General features: G+C 46.8%; 2 long non-coding RNA genes across 2 annotated transcripts in view; one reads left to right on the top strand and one right to left on the bottom strand.

Moving 5' to 3' along the window:
- Window positions 1-25272, top strand: part of LOC311579128 — a 68326-nt gene that overhangs the window by 38879 nt on the left and 4175 nt on the right. The window contains exon 4 of the long non-coding RNA XR_014773063.1: window positions 23343-23426. This is a non-coding gene — a long non-coding RNA (uncharacterized lncRNA). The remainder of the gene's footprint in view (window positions 1-23342; window positions 23427-25272) is intronic.
- On the bottom strand, window positions 1167-23437 carry LOC311579130. The gene is made up of 3 exons (XR_014773065.1): window positions 23334-23437; window positions 5697-5910; window positions 1167-1681 (listed from the first exon to the last, which is right to left on the bottom strand). It is a non-coding gene; the product is annotated as an uncharacterized lncRNA (long non-coding RNA).

Genomic DNA, 25272 nt, shown 5'->3' with positions numbered 1-25272 from the left:
AGTGCTTGCCACACATGCTGAGGACCTGAGTTCAGATCCCCAGTGCCCACATAAAAGCCAGTTGGGATGGTACCTGCGATCCCAGCACTGGTGAGGTAGAAACAGGAGGAGCCTTGGGACTCACAGGCTAGCCAGGCTAGCCAAATTGGTGAGCTCCATGTTCAGTGAGAGACCCTGTCTCAGGAAAAAAAAAATGAGAGTAATCAAAAGAGGACAGCAGTGTTGACCTCTGACCTCCATACACACATACAACATACACATGTACAACACACACACATGGAAATAAAGTGATTGGAAAAGAGAGGAACAAAGCAAATACTCATATGTGAGAATCTATATGCCAAGGCAGAGAGTAACAATATTGAGTTCAAAACTGCAATAGACAAACACACGTTTTGAGAATGCGCTGAGATGCCGGAGCAGTTGTCTATGTAGTCAGGGTCCCCAGCTGTCTTTAAAGAGTCAAAGGCCTCCATCTACATAGGCTAACAGAAACTTCTAGGCACACGTGCAGAAATAATACAGTCTTCCCTTCCTGGTCTTCTGTGAACTCAGACTTTAAGACGCATGGACATTGAGAGGGAACTTGTAAGCCAGGCTTGTGGGTCTTGGATGAATGCATCTCCATTTATATCTGAGGATTTGGTTGGCCTTAGCACCATTACAGGCAAAACCAGGAGGAGGAGGAGGAGGAGGAGGAGGAGGAGGAGGAGGAGGAGGAGGGAGACCACAAGCAACTGCAGTTTATTGTAGGGATGCAGTACAATTACTATTGGTTTTGTTGTTGTTTTGTTTTGTTTTTTATAGTTAACCCCAGAGGACTAGAGAGACAGCTTAGCTTGTGAAGTGCTTGTGCAAGCATGAGGACCTGAGTTCAGATCTCTAGTGCCCTCATAGAAAAGTGGAGAAGGGTAGAATATGCTTGCAATGCCAGCGTTACTGAAGTAGGGACAGACAGATCCCTGGGGCTTCTCTGACTGGTCTAGGTAAGTTGGTAAGGTCCAAGCCGATGTAGAGACCCTGCCTAAAAAAACACAAGGTGGATGCCACCTAAGGAATAACAGCCAAAGGTGACCTCTGACCTCTCACATTCATGCACCCTTGCATGCACACCCACAAACAGACAAGCATATGCGCACACCCAAACATACACACACATACTCACACACACACACACACACACACACACACACACACACACACACACACACACAAAACCAATTTTAAAAATAATTAAGCACTAACTGTGAAGTCAAAGCTATCAAAGTCTCTGCGTTACCAATACTCAGGAGTGTTTTATTTGACTTCATTCCATTCAAGAGAGGCCTGGAAAGTCTTGTGGGACAGGCTCTTCAGCCATCTCTCAGGAGCACGTGCTCTCCCGCACTGCTCAGTCCAGGTTCCTCTTTAGCACCGCACGGCTGTGGCTGTCTTTGCTGGTAGTTCCAGCCCCTCCATCAGCATGCATGGTTTTCAGGCCCTTCTAATTCCTCACCCTCTTCCTCTGCCAGCTGGTTGGAGGCATCTTCCCATTTCCTGATCTCCAATTGCCCAAGGATAGAGGGTGCTTGGTCCAGCTCATGTTTGGTTCAGCTGTGCGCTTGTAGGTCAGGGGATCCAACCAGGTGTGGTTTGTGTGCTGCATTTAGATGGGAGGGCAGGGGGCTGTGGGTTAGGAGTCCTTGAAGAGGGGAGAATGCGAGTCAATGTGCAAAGATACTCTGTGAGTTCCCAATTGTACTCGACTCTTTCAGAAATACTTTATATTTGAGAAATGAGCTTTATCCTGCTCCACAGCATTTCTGTGGGAATTCATCCTGAAGTGAGGATGTCCTGGGTAGGATGCTAAGGGGTACATAGTTTTCTCTTCTATTCTTTTTAAATACCTCTCCCCTTTCCCTTTTATGTGTGTGTGTTTTCGTGTGCACGCGTGCGCGCACGGGGTGTACTTGAAGAGACCAGAAGATGTCAGATGTTCTGGAACTGGAATTACAGGCAGTTGTAGACCCCCTTCTCCCCACCTCTGTGAGTCCTGAAAACTGAACCCAGATCATCTGCAAGAGGAATGTGCACCCCTAACAGCTATGCCATCTCCCCAGCTGCTCTCCATGTGCGTTCTTTAGATCATGTGACACAGGATCAAAGGGAGGGGAAAATGCCTTCTGCCTTGATATTTGCTTCTGTGTGCTAGCAATCCTAGATTAACAATATCAGATCACTTGCAAGTGTATCCCAAGCAAGAGCTGTGTGATGGTCAGTTGAGTTACCTGTGTCAGGTGAGATGGAACAGGCTAAGCCTTTTGTAAGTCCAAGAATGGTGCTTCTGGTTCTATCTTTGGTCTGAGATGAAAGCCATCCTCTCTGGAACATTACATCACTGCCTAGAAACACTTCCCAATCATCGACCGTTGCCACCGCCATCATCTTGACATTAAAGTCCCTCAGTTGGACTCCTCACTTTACACTTCTATCTAAATGAAGCATTTCCCATCCCCCCTTAAGAAACAAAGCACAGTCTAAGCACATGCGGGGGCTGGTAGAGTCCCTCAGCGTGGCAGGATGCCAGAAGTTGGCCCTGAGCTCTGGTTAGACCAGCAACCAGGGAAATTAATTAAAGAACAGCCTCTCCCATTTCTATGGGTCCCATTCTGAAACAAAGATTCTGCCCAGAGAATAACGGTTGGTTGTCCTTACTCTAACCAAACCGGGTGACTCTGTGGCTATGCATGAGGGGAGATGCTTTGGGATCCAGGGCATGACTGCTAACATTTAATTACTTTGTGTGTGTGTGTGTGTGTGTGTGTGTATTGTATGTGTGCATGTATGTATATGTGTATGTTGTTTGTATGTATGTATGTATGTATGTATGTTTGTATGTATGTATGTATGTATGTATGTATGTGTGTATGTGTGTGTACGTGTGTGTATTGTATGTGTGTATGATGTGTGTATGTATGTGTGTGTATGTTGTATACATGTATGTGTATGGTGGGGGGAGATAGTGTGCATTTATGTGGAAGTCAGAGAATGAGTTGTGGAAGGTAATTGTCTTTCTACCTTGTGGGTTCCAAGGATCAAGCTCATGTTGTCAGGCTTGCTGAGCCATCTTGCCAACCCTCAAGGATGCAGCTTTTAATCTGAATATATCTGCATTCATTAAGATTCATTTCCGATACCTACTTTGTTTTATCAAAAGGGATTATCACACATATAATAGTTACATGTGTGTATATTCACATGTGCACACACAAATGTATCAACGGGATGTCAAAAGCATACAAGGCAAGCGTGGATGTAAGATCCTGTCAAAACCTGATGTAGCAGCCATCAGAGCTGAGGAGACCTTGCTGTGACTTTGAATCCTAGAGTGTGTGAGCTGGAAGAGAGAGTGAGCATGGCTGTCCAGGGGCACACAGCAAGCCAGCAAGAGAAACAAGAACAAGAGCTTGGGTCCCCCATATCTGGAGCTGGCTGCTACCCATCAGCACCCTGTCTCACAGGTAGCCTGGCTGGAGGAGTCTGTGCTCCCTCTGTGGGGCTGTGTATAGAGGAGGGACCCACTGAAGGCTGAGCTCAAGTCTCTCCTTAGCCCTTGGAGAAGCAGGTGACTTGAGTGACCCAGGATTGTGTCCTGAGGGCAAGGACCAGGCATTTCTGATGACCCTGTATTTAAAATCAAGACAGAGCTCCACGAGAATTGATTGAACCCACTCCTTTAACTGACTTTCAAAGGAAACTGGCTATTGGGCAGATTATTTAATTCTTTAATTTTTATAGGGCAGGCCTCATTTGTGCACACAAGGCATGCCCTCTACCACCGAACTACACTTACTGTCCCCAGGGAGGCAAGCATTAAATTGTCAACCCATCCCTGTTCCATGGCACCGATAAATAAGGAATCTTGGTGGAGCAGGTTTTGTAGAGCTTGGTAGAGCAAAAGAGAAAATGCGAAGTCACTGGGTTCTGGAAGTGAGGAGAAAGTTGTGAGCTAGAATAAGAAAGATCAGGAAGGGCGTTGGAGAGATGGCTCAGAGGTTAAGGGCACTCACTGCTCCTCCAGAGGTCCCAAGTTCAATTCCTAGCAACCACATGGTGTCTCACACCCATCTATTATGTAATCTGATGCCCTCTTCTGGCCTGCAGCTGCACATGCAGGCAGAGCACTGTATACATAATAATAAATAAACAAATCTTAAAAAAAAAAAAAAAAAGAACAGGAGGATAGCAACATTTAAAACTGATGTTAAGGGCTACACAATTGATTGCCATCCTGTCTCTAGAGTCATGGGGCCATCTGCGGCTGAATCAGCATGCCAGAGGAAGACCTGACCTCCTCTCTACCCCGCCTGGACACTTACCCCAATTCTATTGCCCCTAAATTAATCAGTTCTTCTCTTTCCTTAAATGGCTTTAAAGTCACAAGTTTTGTTTTTTTTTTCCAGTGTCATGTTCTTGCATCTTCAGTAGCCCATGCAGACAGAGTACTGCTGAGCTCTGTGTCTGACATTGACCTTTGACCCACTGTGCCCATCATCTCTCCCTTTGTCCTAAGTGCGCACCCGGCAATAGTTCCTGTTGTTATGTGGTTCCTGTTGCCAGGCTCCGCACGTGCGTATTTACTCGCTGAATTCTCACACCGGCTTTGTGAAAAAGTAGGTCCTTATTTTTAGAGGTCAAGAAGTCAGTTCCCAGTAGGTGGCTGAGATGAAGTTCTACCTTCTAACTGTCGTATTTGAAAGCCCCTCATTCTTGGGGCTAAGAGGACAGCTTGCTCTGTAAAGTACTTGCCAAGCCAACACAGGGGAGGCAGAAACGGGTAGATTCCCGGGGCCAGGCAGCTTAGTGTAAGGTGTGGATCTCAGTGAGAGAATTTGTCTCAGAGACAGTGTGGATAATGCTGGAACGATACCTGAAGTTGACCTCTGGCCACTAAATAAGCATGCGCGCGCAGAGAGAGACCGTGGCGGGGTTGGGGGTGGGAGGGACCTAAGTTTTCACTCCAAACTACCCTGTCCCTTGTCCGGCCCCATCCTCTAATTCTGTGCCCTTCGTCAGCACCACAGCATGGTGGACTGCGGGGCCTCAGCATTCAGGCTTCTCACTGTGGCTCCTTCTTGCTTTCAGCCTCGGTGTACCCTCACTGCCCAGGTTTCTGTACACCCACAGCCTCTGACCCCTTCGCCAGGCCTTTCTCCCAGCGTGTCATCAAGGTCCATCAGTGGCGTTGGTGTCTTTGCATCCAGAGATAGCAGAATGAATGTTTCACCAGCTCAGGAGTACAGGGTAGTGTGGACCAAGGGGTTGGATGATGCCCTGCCATTCAGTCTTCCAACCCTCCCTCCCTCTCTTCTCCATTTCCTGTTATTCCTTCCTTCCTTCCTTCCTTCCTTCCTTCCTTCCTTCCTTCCTTCCATTTTTCTTCCTCTCCCCATTCCTCTGTTGGCCTTTCCTTCCTTTCTTCCTCCCTCTCTACCTTCCTTCCTTTGTTTCCTCTTCCACTCTCTGTTTTCCTTCCTCTTTTTCTTTCTCCTTCCTTCTCCTCTTCCTGCCCCTCCCCCTTTTTTGACATAGCTTCACCATGTAGATTGGGTTGACCTTGAGTTTCCTATGCCACCCAAGTTTGTGGCAAATTCTGGGTCTTGTCCCTTGCCCTCCTTAGTGCTCGAGTCACAGCATGCATCACCCACCCACCTCACCTGCCAGCCATTGTAGGCGTCCTTAAAGCCCAGATGCTGACATCGGATGACAGCAGGATGAAGTGACATCCCTCCGGCCTCAGAACATTCAGCCTCCTCATCCAAGAGGCCAGCTGTTTAGACATGAAGTCCCCTGTACGGGGGTAAAGTCAAGTCTCGGAATCCAAGGTGCCTTGACAGCAGCCACAGTGTCCCATCATGCAATGGGCTTGGTCTGGAAGAAAAGGGTTTCCACACTGAGTGATCGTGCTGAGCTCTAGGATTTCAGGAGCACTGCTGCCTCACCCACTCTCTGACAGGATCCTCAGGGTGGAGGAGGTTACTGGTCAGGGGTGGAATTTCCATGACTCCAGCACAAAACAGCATAGACTTGGTCAGAATGGAACAAGAGCAGCAAACTCTGACCTCCCAGAGCCTGAATTTGGCCTTCCCAGTCCTCATATTGGGACCCCCCCCCTTTATTCGTCCCCACACAAGCCCTGTGCAGCCAGGGCCCCCATGGGCTCCCGAGGCTCTCTGGATACTGCTCCAGCAGACTGGAGGCTTTCGACCAGATCCGCTTGTCCTGAGGGAGGTGAAGTGGCCTTGGCAGCCCTGTGGGAGGGGCCAGTGTTGGGGACTGCTGGCTGTGCGAATGTGGCAAGCACTGTTCTTCAGCTTCGTTCTGTAGAGCTGACTCAGAGATCCTAATCAAGGAGTTTTCTCCAGGCTTCCCGGGTGTGACAAGAAGGGGACCAGGGGCTGGGGGTGGGGGCGGCGGGCATGGGGGTGCAGGGTGGGCGCGGGGGAGGTCGTCTTTGTTCTCTGATGACAGCTGACTTGGTCGCTAGTGGGAACAGTCTCAGCACAGCTCCACCGCATGCTCTGCCAGCTGCTGCCTTAACCCTTTGTTACCTACCCCTAGGTTTCGTCACTGGCCTGATCTCCAGTGACAGGGGCATGGGAGGAGGAGGATGAGGAGGAGGATGGTGATGCTGAGAGAAGTGACACTCTTAATCAAACAAAGATGCCCTTTAACTCAGACAGTTTCATTTTGCTAGTAGCCAAGGATGTGAGGTATTTGGGTAGAGCATAGACTAGGACCTACCAACCATCTATCTATCTGTGGCTCGGATAGTTTTATTTCTGACCTGGATGATGTGATTAATGGACAGAGAATTCAAATAAGTGTTTCCATCCTGATAGACTTTAAGCCAAGCAGGTCAGGAGACCTGATGGGAAGGCCACAAGGAAAACTGTCAAGACACAGGAGGCATGGAGCCTGGTGGATCTGCACTGAATTCTAGGAAGACTTGACCAACCTTGGGCAAAGTGCCTTGGGACTCCAGGCCTTAACATATTCACCCATGAGTAGGGAACTGGTTTTGATACAATCACGATCACACGTATTCCTGGGAGAACTGAATGTCTTATCCCAGGTATGACTAGACATCTGTCTTTTGCTGTGATGCCGTATCCTGTCCTCCAAAGAGAGGATGCCACTGTTTCAGGCAGCATAGGAGAGCTAAGAGCTGATAATGAATTTTAAGCCCAGGATTATGCTTCTGGCTCTAAACCTTCAACTCTCCTGTCTCAGCCCACAAGTAGATGAGACTCCAAGCCTCCGTCACCACTCCTGTAGTTATACTGTTTAAGATGTGAAGTCACGGAAGCAGATGGTTAAAAGTGAAATATTGAGGGTAACTTCTATGATTCTGTTTGCAAAACAAGTTTACTGACATGGCCTATTGCAGTTGCCTTAGACCAGATTGTTCGAAAGCCAAACTCTCTGCTGAGTCAGTTATTCACGCAGCAAACAGAAGGGGCACAATTAGGACCTTAAGTTACAATGACAGCGACTGAATACTAAGTGACACACATACAAAGGGATCTTGAAAAGGGGGGGGTATTGAGGAGTTCATGGGGTCCAATTGGGCACTGAGGGGGTGCATATGAACGAGGAGGGAGGGGTCTTTCCTGCAGAGAACTGAGAGCACATGCTTAGCGCCATGATTCCTGCCTCTGTCAGAGCAAGAGTGCACTCGAACGGGAGCCATTCCTGGGTTCAACATGGCAGAGCGCAGCAGACAACGAACTTATTGCCCCAAGTGTGATCAAGAGCCGACTCAGGGCTGACCGTAAGGCTGCCTCACACTCTGGCACGGCCATCTCCCTCTGAAGCCTGGCGATTCAGGCTGGGTTGGGATTGGGCTAGTTCTTAGAACAGTTGCCAAGGAGACAGTTGTGTAGGAAATCACTGTGGGGGTAAACACGCAGGGAATTTGGACTTCTATCCTAGGCCAAAAGGAGCCATGGAATTGTTTAAAGAAAAGGGAAGCATAGTTGTGTCTGGGTGTCTCAGCTTTAAAAGTGAGCGTAAAAAAGGATGATTTTGCAAGTGGAGATATCTATTTGCAGGTTATTACAATAATTCAAGTGTTAGATGATGTCAGCATAGGCTGGTTGGTGAGCAGTGTGGTTGGATGAAAGGAGATATGAGAAATCTGTTATATATGTGTGTGTGTGTGTGTGTGTGTGTGTGTGTGTGTGTGTGTATACACATACATATACATAATATATGTGTATGGTTTATCAAAATAGAGGGGGGTTTATGGCCCTGGCTATCGCGGAACACACTCTGTAGACTAAGCTGGCTTTGAACTCAGAGATCCACCTGATTCTGCTTCTTAAAGGTGTGTACCACCACATCTGGCCATGTGTGTGCCTCTTTTACTAGGGCTTAAACTTAGGGTCTTACACATACCAGTCAAGAGCTGTACCTCTGAGCTGCATCTTCAGCCTTCCTTTTGATTTTTAATTCTAGGAGAGGTTTCACTAAGTTACCCAAGCTGGTCTTGAGCTTCTGATCCTTTTTGCCTCAGCCCCCTGGGCTGTTGGAATTTCAGGCCTATACCACCAGAACCATTTTCACGTAAGCTTTATTTAGGAGGTAGAATCATAATAAGCAGTTAACTTTGCATCCTAGGACCTAAGTGATGTATTGAGTGTGATCTGTAAGATTCCATTTGGAAAACTATTTTACCTACATAGCCTCTTACAATCAGTTCAGAATAGTTGTTTCTGATAAATTGTCAGATGGCATCCATCTATCTGTACACCCTCTTTATCTATTATTTATCTATTTTTAGTCTGTCTATCATCTATCATCCCTATTTTATCTATCTATCTATCTATCTATCTATCTATCTATCTATCTATGCATCCACCTACCCATCGATCCATCTCTGGAAAACAGAAGGATTTCTTTGGTCCCCAGAAAAGAAGTGATGAGAAAGGCATAGGTAGCCAAGGGAATGGTGGCTCCTCCCAGATTTGCCCCAAACTCAGCCTTATTCCCTGAAGAAAGAGTATCCACCAAACTCAAATTCCTTCCCTCAATACAAAATGTGGGTCTATGAAGGGTATGGGGGTTGGTGCTAAATCAATTTCAAGTTTGAAATAAATAATATTATGTTAGATAATCCAAGGAGTGAAACAAAGAAAGAAAGGCTGTTATGCACTCTGTTGGAATTTAAATCTTTGTCACTTAGGCTAAAAAGAAAAATCTTTGATTAGCCTCTCAGTTTGCAAAAAGACCCCTGGTTACTCTGACTCATTGTATGGCAAAAGTCTGCCAGGCGGATGGTGAGTCTTTTGGGAGACTCTGTGATTTACTGGCCGTGTCCAGGGATGAACTCATGTTTTGTTTTTGACTCTCCAAGGTGCAGAATCTAGGCAAGAGGAGAGATACAAGAATCAGTAGTTAGGTAGGTGTAAGGATGGATGGATGGATCGATGGGTCGACAGATGCATGGATGGATTGTGTTGACTGGTAGATCTACTGAGAGAAAGGCACATAGAGCCTTCCATGAAAGAACACTGACCTGTAACGCACTATCTAGCCACACACATTCTTCCTCAAAGCAGGAAGCCTCTGGTTCTAGTCCCCGACACGTTCTCCAGGAGCATTGACCATCCCCCCTGGCCTTATAGTCTTCATGGTCACAGAACCCATGGCAGATCCTGGGGTAGAAGACTACCCCTAGTGTTTTGACCTTGCACGACACCTGTCTAATCCCCATATCTTTTCCCTCCCCACACCAAATAAGAAATAAGATTCATTTAATTATAGACCAAACCACGTACTCTTACTGACTCTGTTAACAGAGTCTCAGTTTTCCTTTGCCAATGCCCAAGACTAGGAAATCATAACTGAATGTTACTTCTCATTTGGCTTCCAGCCCCAGTCTGTGAACCCTTAAGCGCTCACCTCATCACCACCTTTGTCATCACTTCCACTACCATCACCTGTTTCAGCTTCTCATGAGCCAGGATCAATTGCTCCCAAATCTTTCTCCTTGATCTGCCTCCCCATCTCCATCCTAACAAAATATAGTAGCATCTCAGCAGAACTCATCCTTACAAATAGAACCCTTACAAAAAGCCAGAAAGAAGGCCACTTGCTCTGAATGAGCATAGCGCAGCAGGCTGTGCCGCACCCCTGTGATGTCCTTGAGGCAGCTGGAGCCTCACTCCAGCCACTGTGGTCCATGTCCTATGTTAGGCTGCCTGAAACGGAGGACTCCCAGATGATGTAGTGTGGCCCCTTAGTCCTCATTGGGAAATGGTTGTTCTGTGGCCTTGAAGCAGTGAGAATGAATTCCTTCCTCCAACTCTAGATCTCCGTATCACCTGTGCTTAGCACACCTCTGACATCGCCCCCAACAGTGACTCTCAGAAGCTGCTGCTGACAATATAAAGCTGATGGGACAATTTGGTGGATTCCCTAACAAGTTCAGTTCCATAGAAATAAGGTTACTGTGTAATCCAAATGCTGATTTCTGTACCCCTCCTGTTTGGTTGCAATCCTTATTCTGAGAATCTGTTGTCTCAATGTTGTATAAATTCTGCTCCTCAATTGTCCCCTTGTATGCCAATAAAGCAGCTTACAGCCAATTGATGATCAGGGGAAAGACTAGGGCTGGACTTCCTGTCTACCAGGGGAGGAGGAGTTAGAAGAGGAAGTGGGGGATTCAGCCACTGGCAGAGATGCAGGAGAGATGAAGAAGATTCACCCAGAGGGAAGAAAGAACTAAAAAGCAAGTAACTTGGGGATTTGGGCAGAGATGAAGTCAAGATAACAGAGAGGGTTAAGAACAGACTTAAACTGCTCAAGATTATGTTGCAAAGCCTTATAAACACATATAAAAGAGTCTCAATTATTTGCGTTAAGACATAAACTAAGAGAAAAAAAAACACAGTTATGAAAAAAAAAACCTCAAAACTTTAACAATCTCATTTTCCATCTCAATCTGTGGGGGTCGCACAATTTTTGTTGACTGTTGTGAGTAAACTTGTGACACCAATGACCGTTTAAGTATGTATGTTGTTTAGAATTTTTTATTTTAAGTAAAAAGCAGTTTGTTAGAACTCTGCATTTAAAAATCAGTTAAGGGCTGGCAAGATGGTTCTAGGGGACTCTTACTGAGAAAACTCAAGAGTTTAATCCCTGAGTCTCCATAAAGGCAGAAGTAAAATCAAAACCCACAAAGTTATCCTCTGACCTCTATGTGCACCCATGCTGTAGCACATATCCCCCATCCCAGTGCATGTACACACACACACACACACACACACACACACACACACACACACACAGAGTAAATTTTAAAAATTAATTAGCAGCCAGGCAGTGGTGCCTCATACCTTTAATCCCAGTACTAGGGAGCCAGAAGCAGAGGCAGAGGCAGGTGAATCTCTGTGAGTTCAAGGCCAGCCTGGTCTACAGATTGAGTCCCAAAAAGTAACTGAGCACACCAATTTAAAAAGCAGCAGCAGAGATTTGTTGGCTTAGTCCAGTAGAAGAGAAAAGGGTTATATGGAATTCAAGGATGGTTTGGCTTTATGTGTAATTACTTAAATCATCAAGGATTGGCTTTATTTTCTCTCATTGCTATGATACCTTTGTCTCCAGGGCAGTGGCAATATGGCTTGAGCAGTGTGTTATCTTCCAATCATAGACAAGTAGGTTGGTTGTGCTGGCTTTCCCCCAACAAATTCTGAAACTCTCTTTCTCACTTCCTTGGAAGCCCCAGCAACCTTTCCCATGGGAATCAGATGGGAAAATACTGTGTATTAGTTGATTGGCTTAATTAGCCATGGCCAGTCCTTGAGGAAGGGAATAGAGGCATCCAATCTAAGGATGGTTTGATCTCACATCTGATTGGTGTCAGATTTTGATTTCCTGCCTGCTACACAACAGAAGGAAAAAAAAGAAGGCTTATAGAGGGTTATCTTTTGTTTCCACTACAGTAAGGTTTTATATTTCCATCAGCCAGAATGCTTTTAATCTTTTTTTCTTTGCTTCTCTTTCTCTCTCTCTCTCTCTCTCTCTCTCTCTCTCTCTCTCTCTCTCTTTCTTTCTCTCTCTCTCTCTCTCTCTCTTCAGGGTGTCTCTGTGTACCTTTGGCTGTCCTGCACTCATTTTGTAAACCAGACTGGCCTTGAACTCATAGCGATCCACCTGCCTCCGCCTCCCTGAGTGCTGGGCTTACAGGCATGTGCTACTATACCCAGTTCTGAGTCCTTTCTAAAAGCTACAAGCTTTGCTGGCTTCTTGGCTATCGATTGCAATTATGCTGGTCTTGACTTTGAGGGTTACTGGAATAACGAAGCAGTAACCAGAATTGAAAAGCAGAAGGCTAAGCCAGTTCCCGAGCATTTTCAGGCTTAGAGTTAAAGCACTAATGGTGAGTACGTAGAATGCAAACCATTCAAATGACTGATTCCTAGCATCTAAGGAGGAACATATTTGCATTAAAAAGTAGGAGCGACCGGGAAGGGCCTTTCTTCCTTTGTGTGTGTGCATGCGTGCGTGTGTGTGTGTGTGTGTGTGTGTGTGTGTGTGTGTGTGTGTGTGTGTTGTTTGGGGGAAACTATGCTCCCTAGGCCTTCTGGGCTATGACATACTCCAGTTAATATTTGACTGTTGCTCTATAAGCTCAGAGTGAAGAGGTTTCCTCCACACAGTGTGCTCACACCCTTCTGTTTTTCTCTGTCTGGCTTTCTTGACTCTATCCTTTCCAAGAGAGTCTCTTCTGCCTCCAAACTAGGAGGGTGTGTTCACCGTTTGTCCTGAAGAGAGGGACTGGAGGAAATCTTCTGATACTATGCCGGTTGTATTGTCCATTTTCCAAAGTAGTTAAGAAAGAAGTGATGACGAGCTAGTCTCTGGAATGTTCTTCTGGCTTCAGACCTTCTTGAGCATGTACCTAGCTGCTTGTCTTTGACGTTTATAGGCAGGTAAGAAAGTTGGGGTTAGGGGCCAGAGAGATGGCTCAGGGGTTAAGACACTTACTGCTCTTGCAGAAGGCCTGGGTCAGTTCCCAGCACCCACTTCACTCACAACATCAGAAACTTCAGTTCCAGGGGATCCAGCACCCTCACCTGGCCTCCACAGGCACCAGGCACACATGCAGTGCACATAGGTACACATAGGCAAAACATTCAAACACATAAAATGAAAACGAATACATCTTTGCAAAAAAAGAAAAACCAGGAGTCGAAATGGGAAAGAAGGGGGCTTAGGTCACATGGTATCAGAGTGACATCACTCCTAAGGGAGAGACACAAGACAAGGTTACAGCCCTAACCGCAAAGCTGACCGTTGCACCTTGGTTCAGGTTTCCCACCTCACCCTCAGCGGACTGAAGGATTTTATATAGCACATTCACTTTCTAAGCACCTGTGTCCACCAGACTGCCCTTGATGGATATATCCTGATCTCTGGGTTTGGTTGACTGATGTCTCCATGGTAACCAGGAGTAAGGAGGGGATGTGGGGCCAGCTCAGTCCATTTGTCATCAATTGCCACTGTTTTGTTCCGCTTGGTGTGTGCTCTCAATTGTGTCCTGAGGCAGGCAAAGCATTGGTGGGGGTGTGGGGATGGGAGGAGGCTTGGGGGAAGGCTGCCTCACCTTCTGAAGCTAGGGTGGGCTCAGCGAATGAACTGCATCCAGAGAGAAGTGATGTGTGAACACCGTATTAGAACACCCATCTGCTCTGGGAGAATGCCTTTTTCTCTAACTCAGGTGTCATGTTCAGGAGGAAAGTTGCATTTGCGTCAAATGAAGGACTTTTGCCTTGTCCTGGGTGAATTAGGACACAGCATTAAGACACAACATTCCCATGACATAGAGTATGACATTGAATATGACATCTTTCTTATTCTGTGTTAGTATTTTAATTTAGAAAAAAAAATTTAAAGCCCTTGGGTTGCCCAGTACCACTCCTCACAACAGAGAATAAATTGACCACCCTCTTCTATGCTACTGGGCACTCCTTCCCAACACTCACAAAATGGCTGCCTCTCTGGTCAGGCATAAGTGCATCAAAGCAGGACTTGGTTGGAAATTGTTCTGGTTGGCCTGGCTTAGCAGGCACACTTGCCACTGTCCTGGGCCCAGGGAACTCACACATCCGAAGCTTGCCCTTGGAAAAGGCTCAGGATGAGACCTTTACCCTCACAGCAGGCTGGAGACATCCATACCATTGGCAACACATTGGCCCTGTTTGAGTCACTTATTTCTGTTTCTTCTGTCACATGGACTATTCTGGTGTCTTCCTCCTCTTCCTATTGGCTCTATCTCAGTCATCCTTTTTAGCTCTTTTCATTCCTGCCACTCTTTGTGTGTACACGTACGTACACGAGTGTGTTTGGATGCAAACGCCTGTGTGTGCATGAGTATGCGGAGGCCAGAGGACCACGTTGGTGTCTGTCAGGTATCAACCACTTTGGGAATTTGAGGCAGGGTCTCTCATTTGACCTGGAGTTCTCCAAGACAGTTGAGTTGCCGACTGAAGAGACCAAAGGATTTGCCTATGTCTGCCTCCTCAGCTCCAAGATTACAAATGCAGGCTACCACACCTGGCAGTTTATTTTATGTGGGGTGTGGTACTCAAACTCAGGTTCTCGTGTTCACAAGGTAAGCGCTTCATCATCCCCTGAGCCACCTCTTCAGCTCTCCTGCTGCTGTTTAAGCTTTTGGTACCATCCACGGATCTCGGCCGTCCGTCCTTTCCTGTCTCTCTTCCGTCTTTCCACACCTGCAGCTGTGGGGTCTGAGGCTTTACGATTACCCTGCCATGGGTCCAGGTCATTCCTAAGCAAATGGCCTGACAGGCAGCACCCAGAGCAAGGACTCTCAGGCTACGCCAAACAAGCTAGGCTGTCACAGGAAATTCTCCCCTGCTGAGTTCTGCAGTTATATCAACAGCTTTAGCCTTCAAATCTTAGCATCTTCTCTAGTTACTCCCCCAGAGACTCCGAGCGCCCTTTGCCTTGTCTTTCTCGGGTCCTCTTTTTTCATCCTCCACCCTCCCGTCTCCCCGTCTCAGCACACTCTTCCCCTTCCCTCACCTGGCCCGGGGCCCAGTGCCTTTTCTGTTTCTCTCCCTTTGCTCCATCCTCCCTGCTTTCTCTGCCAAGTCATGATCTACGCAGAAACTTTCATGGCTCCTGAGTCCCTTGGAAATCAGTCTGGTCTCAGCTTTACGTTCCACAAGGAGGCCACCAGATGCGCCTTCTGACTCTAGCTGTCCTTTTCTTAAAGTGCACTCATTGGCTAAGACATCTGGGCCATGCAGATGGCGGCTGGGTCTGTAGGAAGGCACACCCTTCAGCGGCAACTTGCTGAACCAAGTTTGAAGGGGCATTTTCAGTAGGTCATTCTACATCCAGGGTGTTACCTTGAGGAAATAAGCCATGCACAGAGAAGCACAGTATGGTTTTATTTGACTATTGCTTAAATAATTAGGAAAGAGAAAAATGGCAGCTGATACTGTCATCATGCTGCTCTTGTTTAGGCAGCCATATTGTTGAAATATCATGGGTGAGTTTTCCCCGTCGTGCCTAGAGGACGCTACCTCACAACAGGTATCTTGGGCCATTGGCTCCTACAGTCCTTCGGCATTTTTACCACTCACAGGTCTCTGTAATAGTCTCCAGCCCTTGCAAAGGGCTCCAGCGTCCCTTGCAAAGAGATGCTTCTTTGATGAGACATGAGAGGGACATGATCTGTGGGTATCAGAGCGAGCATTTGGAGCACAGTTAGACAGTGTATTTGTTTAAGGAAATGGCAGTAGCAGGTTCTCTTCTAGGGTCTATAAGCTCCCCGTGGGTAGTTGGCTAGATTTACAGTAGCAGTCATGAGTTCCTTCCTAGTGAGTGTGTCTACTGGGGAAATTCCACGCAACCCTATCTCTAGACAGAGAATTACAGGTGCTCAGTGACTGCTGAGAGCGAGACAGTTAGTCTCCTCCAGGGAGGAGCTCCCAAATAGGATTCCAGGCTCAATTCTAAGTGGGATCAATTGTGTGTGTGTGTGTGTGTGTGTGTGTATGTGTGTGTGTGTGTGTGTATGTGTGTGTGTGTTTAAGAGAGAGAGAGAGAGCACATTGAGCTGGGCTGGTCAGCTGGTAAAGGTACCTGGTATTCAAGTCTACCAACCTGAGTTTGAACTCTGGAACTCACATAAACGCAGATGGAGAGAATTCATTTCATAAAAGTGTGCTCCGATTTCCACACGCACCCACATCACAATGCGCGCTCGCGCGCGCGCACGCGCGCACACACCCACCCACCCACACACACACTTTTTCCCCAAAAGAAGAAAAAGAGGAGGAGCTAGAGAGATTGCTCAGCAGTTAAGAGCACTGGCTGCTCTCCCAGAAAGCCTAGGTTCAGTTCCCAGAGCCTACATTGTCTGTCACTCAACCATCTGTTACTCCAGTTTCATGGGCTCTGACAAGTTCTTCTGGCCTCTGTGGGCATTTTATGCCCGTGGTACATTGATATGCATGCAGGCAAGACACTCATATATATACAAATAGAAATTTTAGAAACAAGAAAAATAAGACAGAAAGAAAAACCTGCCAGTGTCCAATAATATCAATATGTTAAAACAGTAGGAAACCATTTAAAAACAATAGCTATTTACTGATGTGTAAAAGTATTTCTGGTACTTTTTTTATGTCCAAATTACAGTGATAGGTAGTGTTTGTAATACTTGTATCATTTATATGCATAAAGAGAGAGATTAATTCTAGAGGGTGTGCATATATATATGTGTGGTGTGTGCAAATGTATATATATGTATATGTGTATGAATCTGTATATCTGTGTTTATAAGTATGTGTGTATGCATATGTATGTATGAACACATGTAAGTATGTATGTATGTGTGTGGGAATGTGTATATGTGTGTCTATGTGAGCATGCATGTGTGTATATGTATAGGTGTGTGCATGTGTGTTTATGTGTATATTCATATGTGTATGCATATGTGTATATATAGGCATGTGTGCATGTAGGGACATGTGTATATGCATGTGTTTATATGTGTGTAAGAGTATGCATATGTGTGTATGTGTATAGGCACTGTGTGTACTTGTGTATGTGTGCATATGTGTGTGTATGTGTATATATGCTACTAGCCTAATGATAGCTAGTGGTTTCATTTTAAACAATTCTGTCATATAGTAGACCAACTCTACAAAGTAATAAATAGTAAATTTACAGGGTGCTGAAGCAAAGCAATTTAAAGGATATTAAAAAATAATAACATCCTGTCCTCTTCAGCCCATGGCTTGTGCTACTCTCATCACTGTGCCCGTAAGTTGCACAGGTCCACTCGGCAGCCAAGCCTTCTCCATCCTAAGTACGTTTAGCTTTCTTCTGCGAGGGAGGAGGGTTTCGTCATGGGTGCAGCCAGAGGATCAGGGTTTGCTTCCCCCTCCCTACTAAGCCAGTGTCCTCTGCAGCTGAAGCAGGGGTGATGTGTTGAGGGCACGAGCACCGGGTGAGAGTTGGACATCGGTGGGAAAAGCATTTCGGGAACGGCAAAGCCCTGTGTGGTGTCAGGGACTGTGATTCATGGGCTTCACTGAAGGACCCCTGAGGTTCACACTGTGGACTGTTGCCATGTGAGGCCCTGGCGCCTTTTCAGCCTCAGCCTAGTGTGGAAGCCGCCCAGGCTGCACAGGGTTGGAGCCTGATGCAGACTGGCTGTGCAGATGAAGAGAAGATAGCCCTTCTCCACTGCCCCGAGCACTTCCTGTGCTTCTGAAGCATTGCTTTAACCCTGGAAGTCCAGGATAAGATGCCCGGTGTGTCAAGCAAGCTTTATCTGATGGTAACGTGGAGACGTCAGAGCTGCCTTGACCCTCTTTAGGATCTGAGCAGACCCTAGGATCTAGATCCTTTGGTGTAGCTGCATTTTCCATCAGAGCCTTGTCTGGAGATTGAACGTGTGTGTGTGTGTGTGTGTGTGTGTGTGTGTGTGTGTGTGTGTGTGTGTGTTTACAAGACAGGGCCTACTCATGTATTTTAAAGTGAGCCAAGACCCAAATCCACCTACTCAGGCCCTCAACAGTTTGAGTGGGAAGAAAGAAAGAGTCTGGGAAAATGTATGCTGTGACCAGAGATAGATAGATGCCAGGCACGCAGAGCAAGGCTGCATGCCTCACTTATTTCAGTCTGCTCACTGCCCATGGCAGAAAGCGTGGCAGCGGCCTGGAGATGGCCTTTTGGGAGTATTGGAGATGAACTGTAATCCAGGAAGCCTTGAAAACATGGGGGGGGGGCGTGAGAGCCCCGACCCGTTTGCCGCAGCTGGGTTTGGCCAGCCCGGCGGAACCTGTCAACAGCTAGCATGTGAGGTCAGATGGGGCTGGAGGGCTCCTTACTATCACTAGAGCTTGTATCTCAACCTCTTGAGTCATCTATGATGAAACCCTTTATCAGCCTGGGAGGAGGCAGCCTCGGGGGAATAAGACTGCAGTGGAGGGCCTCATTTTGAGTAAGGCCACATCCGGAAGGACTGGCCAGGATGACTTAGCCCTAGTCCACGCTCCAAGATAACTAAACAAGTTTGCTGGAGGGAGTTACTTAGTGACAGCGGCAAAGCCGAGCTCGCTTAACACTTTGAATACCAGGCTGTACCAGCCGTCCTGAGCTGCTGCTTCTTCTTCGTCGTCTTCTCCTCTCGGAGCCTCCGCCACCTTACTCTTCAGAAAGAATGCCCAATGAAGGGTGAGGCACCCGCCTTCTGTGGAGGGATGGGAGGAAGGCTGCTTCTAAGACTGGGAGTGATAACCCGGCAGGGGGAATGGGAGCTTTCTCACAGATGTTCTAGAAAAAGAAACATTTGGTAACCTCCAACAGGATGCTGGGGCGATAGGCAGAAGAGAGAATGCCCTGTACCTTGTGTCTGGGGGGGGGGCTTCAAGGCCACCCTGGGTTGCATGGAGGAGAGGCTGGCCTTTTGGAACCACCCTGTGAGTGGCAGGAAGGTGCTAGCCACCCCAGATAGTTATCCTGGCATTGGAATGATAAGGGAGGCTGGAATTTTGAGTATAGCCTTGAAAGAATTTTTCAGTCCACTGTAGGCCTGGGGTGGAAATAATGTAGGAGGATGGAACAAGAAAAAGAGAGAGAGAGAAAAAAAGAGTCTGTTGTGTGTAAATTGCTACTGGAATGCCAAAGGAGAAAAGATATGTCCAATAGTGATAGTGCTCCTGGGCTTGTTTTCTGTCTTCTCAATCCACATCCCTGACTCAAGTGTATCTAGAAGTGACCCCAAAGGACCAACCTCATAAGGACTGCAAGAGGAGCCCCGACCCCGTAGAAAATGAGGGAAGGGCAGCACAGGACCCTGGGGATCTGGTGACCCACCCACGTCAGGCTACCATCACGATGCTGGGAGAACCATTGGTTGTTGGCCACTTCAGGTGAGGACTGTACGCATTTGGAGTCACTGCCAAGATCTCCCATAGAACCCTGAAGACAGTGTTTCTCACAGAAGGCTTTGGTCTAGCTCATGTTTCCTTCTCCCTAAGGAGATTCAAGGGATGTAGCATGAATGCATGAAGAAATGAGATATTTGATTCCCCAGCGCTGTATATCCCAGGCATGGTACACACATGCCTGAAATATTAGCCCTGAGGAAGTGGAGGCAGGTGATTCGGGATTCACTTCAAGGTTCTAAGTCGGCTTGAGATACGTGAGACTCTTTCTCAAAAACAAAACAAAACAAACAAACAAACAACAACAACAAAATGTTTAAGAGAGGAACTAGAAAGACAGCTGCCCGGTTAAGCGCATGTAGTGTTCTCATAGAGGACCGCAGTTTGTTCCCAGCATCCATGCCAGGCGGTACACAAAGATGTATAAGTCCATCTGCAGGGAATCCAGTACCTCTAGGCTCCGTGGACACCTGTTCTTAGGTGCACATACCCACATACATGCACATCATTTAAAATGAATCTTTTTTAAAGGAACATTTGGCTTCAAATGTCATGCAAGTAACCCAGCTGGCAGTTTTTTTGAAAACCTGAGTTGTTTTCCTTTGAGTTTTAAGTGTGCCCCCTTTCCAGTGTCCATTTTACCAAGGAGCAAGAGGAAGAGCCAGAGTTGGTTCTCCACACCAGACCTTTGAGTCCTGTTCCTCCTGTGAGCCATTCATGGTGAAGTCTGTTGATTTAGAGCTGTCAATAATTTCATCACAGAGGTGGTGGTAATGTGCTAGGCTAGACCTGGTGAATCCCAGCTACGCCTAAGGGTGAGGCAGGAAAAATCACAAACTCAGGTCCTGCCAGGCAGGGCTACAGAGTGAATTCAAGGCCAGCCAGGTCAATTTAGTGAAACCTGTCTCAAAAGAAGAACTCAAAAAACCAGAGGTAGATCTCTTACCTCGTGGGTGGGAGACCCTAGGTTCGGACCCCAGGACTGCAAGAAAAGAAAAGAGGGGATGTGCTGGCAAGACTCTACTAGCCTTAGGCCAGTGATAGAAGCCAGGCCAGCCAAGAAGATCCATTCATTTCTTTTTGTGGTCACCTGAGTGTTGCCAGTCACCTGGACTGATGGGGCTGTGACTGCAAAGGGTGCACCCAGCTGGGGCTCTGGGATCAGTGGTCTTTGTGTTCTGAGAACTGGAGGTGACTGGAGAAATATGTAATACAATGTCACAGGCCCCTTCCACATAGCTACAGGAAAGAGGGAATCCTGGAAGATGTCTCCCAAATTGCCCCTGGCACTTTAAGCTAATCAGAGATGTGAGGGGGTGGGGGGCAAGACACTGGTGACCTGACCTGGAAATACATTTCAGTGAAAGCTCAGATAGTGAGTTTTGTGGGGGATGGGGGAGAAAAGGGGGAGGGGAGAGAGCACCAGCCCATTTGGCCCAGAGTCCTGAAGGACACTGGCTCTCTGGCTGGGGCTTAAAGAGAAGAGTAAAGGAAAAATGAAAGCTCAGAGATAGATACCCCAAGTGTGACACCTGCCCATGGTCAGTTCTCCTCTCCCCATCTGGAGAGTCAGCTTCCAGTTTGGAAGCTCTGAGGACTCCTGTGTTTTGTATGAATAAGGAAAGCTGTTTCCCTAACACCCCTTCAATCAATCAATCAATCAATCAATCAATCAATAAAACACTGTTGTATCATTTTACAGATGCTGCTTGGGATGAACAAACAAACATTTCAAGCTCTGGCTTTTTTTTTCCTCTTTAATAATATTTTTATTAATTCTATGAGAACTTCATATGTATTTTGATATTCACCCTTTTCCCCACAACTTATCCCAGATCTGCTGCCATCTGCCCCCTTGCTCGCCCAACTTTGTATTCTCTCTCTCTCTCTCTCTCTCTCTCTCTCTCTCTCTCTCTCTCTCTCTCTCTTTCTGCTCTGTCTTTTTTCTTAAACCTATGAAATCCAACTTGTGCTGCTCAAATACTCTTGGGTATGGGGCCTGCACTGGAACATGGTCAAAATACTAGGAGTCACACCCCTAAAGAAAACTGCCTCTCCCTCTCCCAGAAGCTATCAATTGCCGGGAGCTCCCTAGCCAGGGTTGACACTTATGCCTGCTCCCCTGCTGCATGCTGGGACTTTGTTTAGCTTGAACTTAAACAGCTCTTGTGTGTTGTTATATCACTGTGAGTTCTTCTGCGCAACTACCTTGCTGTGTTCAGAAAATACTACTTCCTGGTAGTCGCCTCCCCTCTTTCTCTTACAGTTTTTCCACTTCTCTGTAAAAAAAAACCAAAACAACAACAACAAAAAAAACCACCTGAGCTTTGGGAGTAAGTGGGGCTGAGCCCTCCACAGTTTCTTATTTTCTGCACATTGACCGTTATGCCACCTACTGCAAAATGAAGCTTTTCTGATGCAATAGCCTCCAGGGATAGCAATTAGTCATTAGGAGTCATTTCAATATTGTGTTCATTTAACAGGATCAGAATAGCAGGTTCTTCCTTAGGGCAATGATATATCTAAGCTCAGGCTCTCGGCCCTGATAACTGTACCAGGTATGGGTTCCATCTCACAAGCAGGCTTTAAATCCACTCAGAAGTAGATGGTTACTCCCGTAACGTGCCTGCCACTATTGCATCAGTAAGCAGATCTTGCCAGGACAGTCTTTACTGCAGCTCTCAGGGTCTGCAGTTATGTAGGATTGGTGACTTGCATTTTCCTGGTAGTATGCATAGGGTTTCCTAGCACTTTGAAATCTAGTCAGTAGGAATGAAGCTTCTAGGTCAGTACCAGTTTGATTTCTTCATGTTCTGCGGCTCGGTTCAATTTTGTGACGTCCTCAGCAACAGAGTCTTACTGTCAAATTCTGGAGGGCAACCAAGAGCAATGTCAACACCCTATAATGATTGGGAGCCCTATGGGGTCCCACTAGCCAACTGTTTAAAAAGAGGTAAAACATTCTGGGTACTGTTTTTCCCCCCATTCAAAATCAGCTCAGAAGGCAGGAAGTGAGGAGCAATAGAGGGTTTCAGCGGTGGAGAGATCCCTCTAGCGTGTTTTCATTATTCCTACCACTGTTGCCTGTAACTACAACAACAAGCTACAATCATCACCATTACCACCGTCCTTGCCACCACCACCGTCATTACCATCGTCACCACATTATTAGCATCAACACTATCACTTCTACCGTTGTCACCACCATCATCACTACCACCCATCACCTCCGTCACCACCTTGTCCGTCACCATCACCGTTAACATCGTCACTAATGCCGTCATACAATCACCATCCATAACACTCATCACCTTTGTCATCAAAAATCACCGTCATGTCCATCACCCTTACACCGTCACTGCCACTGTATCACCATGGTGTACAATACCCATCACCTTCACCATTGCCACCACCATCGTTATCACCCCCTCTTACCATCATCATAACCATCGCCTGTAATACCCAGCACCTCCCCCATCCTGCCATAGCCACAGCCACCATTGCATCACCGCCATCTGTTACACCCATCACCTCCACTGTTTTTTTTTTGTTTTGTTTTGTTTTGTTTTTGTTTTTCGAGACAGGGTCTCTCTGTGTAGCCTTGGCTGTCCTGGACTCGCTTTGTAGACCAGGCTGGCCTCGAACTCACAGTGATCCGCCTACCTCTGCCTCCCGAGTGCTGGGATTAAAGGCGTGCGCCACCACGCCCGGCTATCACCTCCACTGTTATCCCTGCCATTCATAACACTTAACCACTGCCACCACCGTCACCATGATCATCGCCAACATCCTATCATCTCTACCAGCAACACTCCCAGTGCTGTAAATACTTTTAATCTCCCGACGTCTTCTTACAGCCACCAGGAAGCCCTTAGAAACTCCGAAGTCAAGGGCTGATGATCCTGTCCAGACGATGCACGCCAGATTGTTGAACAGATGGGACTGAAGGTGAGTCCTGGGGCAATCTCAAAGCTTTTGGAAAGAGGTCATTTAACACAAAGTTACCAACCTTGTGGAAAGCATCTGTTCTCACCCACCAGTTATTGTCACAGTTACCTTGTGAAAAAATCCCATCTCTCTGTAGCCCTGCTATCATATACGTAAAATGGATGCAATCAGGACCCGAGGCCATGATAGAGTCTAAAGCAGAAAACACATGCAAAATGCCCACATCATTATTTGACTTATAGAAGATGCTCAGACACACTTCCTCTGTCCCTTCTTCAGTTCTTCTCTCTTCTCTTCTTTGCTCTTTCCGTTTTCTTTCTTCTCACCATTCCTAGATCTTAGGTCATCGTTGTTTCCAAACTTTCTTTCTTTCTTTTACTTTTACCTGCATTTACTTTTATGCTGAATTTATTCCTGTGCTATCAGTTTTTGTTTCTTCACTTTCTTTTTCTTCTGTGCCACCTCCTGTTGGCCTGATGTCTTTTGATGCTAATTAACAAGAGGCCATCACACCTGGGCAGGGCAAATGAGATAGGCATGGCTAAGGTTTCCCAGCATGGGGAGACAGAGAGAATCTTGGGAAGAAGAGAGACCCGAGAGGAGAGAGGAGAGGAAAAGGCTTCCATGGGTTAGACGGAAGAGAAGCACATGACATGCGGGGATGGAGAGTTGGCCCAGATGAAGAACATTAGCAAGTATTTGGGATTATGGATGGGAGGTAGCTTGACAGAAATTATTAGAAGCAGATGGCATGGGATTAGGGCAGGTATCACATATTTACCCCACTATGGGAAGTAGCTTACGGGATTAATATCTGCCCTGCCCTAGGTTAACTGAGACTATTTTAAAATACAACAGGTGTCCATGTTCTTAAAATGAACATGAAGATTTGAACCTCTTGGTTTGCATGATTTTGTAGGGTTTTCTGAGTCAAGCGAGTAGTGAACCATTGTCACAGGTCACCTTTGGCCGCTTATAGGAAGAGCCATTTCCAAACTTTCAACTCAGAGACCCATCTCTATAGGATGATGTCAAGTGTTCGGTTCAACTATTCCTTTAGACCGTGTCATCTATGCTTTCACTATCATCACACACTCGCCATATTCTCCAGGAAGAAGGAAACTAACTCAACATGAAAAATGATGCGGACAAGGGCCAGGGCCGAGAGAGGAAGGTTCAGTTCTTCCTGCGAACAGTGCCAGGCTCCATGTGAGGGGCTAATGTGAAGGTTGAACCTGAATTTTGTGTTCTGCGGGGGAGCTTGTGGGGGGGGGGCAGCAGGCAGGGGGAAGGCTGAGTTTTCTTGAAACAACTAGCCAACTTTGTCCTGCAGCTGCTCGCTGGAGAGCTGGCTCCGGAATGCTGTTTGCTTTGGCCAGATGTACTACACGGAAACAGTAGTAGGACAATGTCAGGGGAGTGGTGGGGACAGAGCAGAAGGGGCCCTGTACACTTTCAACAGAGAGAAGCGTTTCTTTATGGGTGGCTTCAGTCCCCCTGGGCAGCCTCAAACTGTGACTTGAACTCATAACACTGACATAGGAGCAGAGTATAGTGGGGGACAGCAGCCGTCTACACGTGTTGCGGAAAAGTGGGTGGAGTGCCTTCGGGAAGTTGAGCAAGGGTCAGGGAGAACAAGGCTTTGGTTTGCTTGGCCTGTCTCATTTGGGTTGAATTTTCATGAGATGGTAATGAGCTATGGTTAGTGGCAGATTGATCTGAGGATCCTGAACTAGGGTTGGGAGCAGCATGGCCGGGAGTCGGTCTTAGTGGCTGCAAATCCAACAGCAGCATCCAGCTGTCTCTCTTGCCCTATGAACTCTATTGCAGTAGTAGAAGAAGTCAG

This window comes from Acomys minous (assembly GCF_964271855.1).
Source record: "Acomys minous genome assembly, chromosome: 12".
NCBI classification, from domain to species: Eukaryota; Metazoa; Chordata; class Mammalia; order Rodentia; family Muridae; genus Acomys; species Acomys minous.
This window is presented reverse-complemented; position numbering and strand designations above follow the sequence as displayed.